The sequence below is a fragment of the Montipora capricornis genome, chromosome 2, assembly GCF_036669925.1.
Source record: "Montipora capricornis isolate CH-2021 chromosome 2, ASM3666992v2, whole genome shotgun sequence".
In the NCBI taxonomy this organism is placed as follows: Eukaryota; Metazoa; Cnidaria; class Anthozoa; order Scleractinia; family Acroporidae; genus Montipora; species Montipora capricornis.
In genome coordinates, this window is record NC_090884.1 from 31,120,244 (window position 1) to 31,123,956 (window position 3,713).

Sequence of the window (3,713 nt, forward strand, 5' to 3'; positions counted from 1 at the left end):
ATGTCGGATGAACAGAGGGCACTGATGGCCATGTCGACAGTTCTTCTTTTTGAAGTATTGTTTGACAGCATGATTGAACAAGAAGTGCAGGAAATGGGTAATGGTGACTCAGATGATTGAATCGTTGGATATTTCGAAGTGGTGGTACCCAGTAATAGTCCAGATTGTTTTCCATGTCATTTTAGGATGAGTAGAGAGAGTGTTGCTTTTCTTGAAGGCCTGATTCGCGTTTGTCCAGAGATGATCCCTTATGAAGCCCATGACGATAGAGGGAGAGCACCAGTTGAACTTAGGAAGCAAATCCTCATTACCATTTGGATGCTAGTGAACCCCGAGTGTATGAGATCGGTACACGGTGGGCACAAGAGCATTCAAAATCGCTCATGTTCGCCATTTGTTGTGTTCAGCGGTTTCCCGCGCTAATGCCACAAATTGTAAAACAATGGCGGCTTTTGTGTGGAAGCTCTTGAAAAAGTTCTGGAAGACGATGATAACTTGGAAAATGAAAACTTGGATATTGAGTGTGAAGAAATGGAAGATGACGCATTTGAGAACAACAATTTCTTAGCAGAAACGCTCAAACAATCCCTACAAGGACTTGGAAAGGACCAGGTAAATGGCGAATATTTTGTCAATGCAAGTGTGGAAATGTTGGTTCCGCTTTACAACTTGACTCGAAACCACGTTCCTGGGATAAAACAGGCGGCCAAAATGTTGAATAGCTACCCCGTGTATGCTGGAACTATTTTTTATCATGAATCGAAGCTTTGGCTAGAGTCAATATATCGACGGCTAGCAGGAAGACGCCGGGTGAGAAACCCTTTTTACGCCGAAATCACTCGTGACATTCCCTATGGGATTTTTAGCATCCTGCTGAGGATGATAAAAGGTATAGATGGCTTTTGCGAACCGTTTGTAAACTTTGGGAGGAACAAGAAGGCAGAAGTTGTGTCCTTTACTACCCTACGTCCAGTCAAGCAGCTTTTTTCGATACTTTCCGGGAAGAGCCAGACAGAGGTGGTGTTGTATTTCAAACGAACCTTGACCGGGAAAAAGTGTGGCTGCAAAGTTTCAGTCCTCGCCTCTGAAGAAAAGGACATGGCCTTTATGTACAAGATTACTAAAGGCCAATTTGTCATTTCTTATTACTTCGGGGAATGGAACACTCATGGCTTCCCTCAGCACAATTGACATTTAAAAAATGGAACCAGTTTGTTTGTTTGTTTTTTAATTCCAGCTTTGAATATGTCAAGCTGCAGCGGGGGAGGGAGTAAGGCAAACATAGGTTGGGCATTTTACGAAACTTATCAGCCCATAGTGGAGACTGTTGGAACAACATTTTGCTTAAGGTTACTGTCTGTTATGACCATCCACAAATGCCTCAGGTTAGGGCATCTGATAAATCTCCCCCCCCCCCCCTCCCACCCCCTGTGCAATGCACTTAACAATAACAGGTACATGTTATTTACTTATTGACTGAGTAGGAGGGCCGGACGGGAAAATATTTGGCCCAAGGTCATGGCGTACGGACCGAGCGCAGCCAGGTCCATGCATTATGACCAAGGGTCAAATATTTTCCTGTCCAGCCCGACCTAAAGTCAGTCAATAAGCATTTTATCATATGGGCTCTTTACACTATTTATGAGCACTCGGAAGATGAAGTTGTGATATTTTGTGAATTCATTGCATGTGTAATCAATAATCAACACCTATATTCAGGGCATCTTTTTAAAACAGCTCAAAAAAGCTCTTACTCAAAGGTAGCATGGTTGTTTTAATAATACTATGTAGACATGTCAGTCAAATAACTGATCTTTATTCTCTTAAGCCATTATAATTCTACATCAGCAGAGAAAATCTAACAGTAATGTTGTTTTAAATACTCTGTACAATGTCAGTTAAAATTGGATCCTTGTCAAGGCATTGCTTATACAGGACTAGCACAGAAAATCGAATAGTGCCATGGTTTATAAATACCTTGTACAATGTAAGTTTAAATCATTAATCCTTATTTTGTCAAGGATTACACATACTGCGTTAGACTTGAACAATAAACCATATGAGTAAAACAAAAAGCCAGAGCTTCTTGCCTAGAAAACATTCGTGTGTAAAACCTCCTTTTTAGACTGTACTTGCCTGTAAGAGAAGAAAGCACATCATGTGCAACATGAAACACTTATGACTGGGCCCAAGAGCAACAGTTAAATTTGTTTCCCCTGAATCTCAATGCTTCACAAGGTGGAGCTGAGGGAAACATTGTATGTATACTGTATAAATATAATTAAAATTCCTTAATTGGCTCAAGATCCATGTGCAAATTCTCCTGGCTTGCAGCATTAGTTCGGAGAATTTGTGAAAGATCAAATCAATTTTCCTTAGTGTCCATACCATTATGTAATTTGAGTTTGGTCACTCTTGAGACTCAATGGATTAAACACTGCTGTAATTAAAATTATACACTATTATGTGACATTAAAATGAGTCACAATCAGAGAAAATCAGAAAAATAAGAGCAATTTAAAAATCTAAAAACCACTGTAGAATTTACATATAAAAGATACATTGCTGTTATTAAAATCTGCATACTATTCCGTGACGTTTAAGCTAGTCACAACCCCTTCACACCTTAAAGAGTTAACTTATCAAAAAAGGGGCAATGTTAAACCTCTTAATTCTGTACAATTAAAAAAATGACCCCTTATTAGAAGATGAAATCATGCATATATAACCACTGACCCTTCTTTGCACTTTGCAAGAGCTTACATTTGTGTACCATATTATTATTCTCTGTAAAACCATAATTTGTAGTAGTACTCTATGCACTCTAGTTTAAACACACATTAATTTAGCCCCAATATCCACATATACATTCACTGTATATGCTCTGGTGTGTAAATACATTAAAAACTGCTGTTATTAAAATTAATAGATGGTTTTCAATCACGTGACGAGTCAGCCATGTTGGTGTACAAAACAATAGCAACTTATAGCTCATATTTTGCATTATAATAGAGTCAAATTCACAAAAGACTTTTTTCTCTATTTTTCTATACACCAACATGGCCGCTGTGACGCCAGGTGAAAACCATCTATATGCAATAATGTGACCTTTAAGTTAAGTCACCCTTAAGAGTAACAGCTAAAAAAGGAGCAATACTTAATAAGATTATTTATAAATACTGTACATTTAAGAAGATGGGCATTTCCTGCATTGTAAAAATATGCATATAAGGCCACCCACCCTTTGCTCTTTCCACAGGACCCACTAGACACTCTGTTATTTACATACATTAATATGCAGGTGGAATTTGGAAAGGGACAAGTAAAAAGTCAAAGTTACTTGCCCATGGGGCAATTTCATTTCAGAAGATTAGTCTTGCCCTGCTATATATGTACAATATATCCAGTCCTCAAAATGTGCTATTGACAACATTTTGTCTTATTTTGCCTACATCAGTAGGTTCACTAGTTAGAGCCACATAAATCTTTCACAAGATCCCCCTGCCTGAATTTTGTTTTTACTTTCTCTTGTGTTGCCAGCCACTGCAAACATTTTGAGGGGCTGAATGTCAATTCCACTATGTTTGCTATATAGCCTACAAGCTGCATTTCCTTACAACACTATGGCTGTCTGCATTGCAGTTTTTAGATGCCTCCCACAGGGACAATGACAAAATACACTGACGCAAATGAAAATATTCTCACACAGTTCC

General features: G+C 38.6%; 1 pseudogene; it reads left to right on the top strand.

Moving 5' to 3' along the window:
• LOC138037134 (putative nuclease HARBI1) overlaps window positions 1–3,713 on the top strand; it is an 11,461-nt pseudogene continuing 7,748 nt past the window's right edge.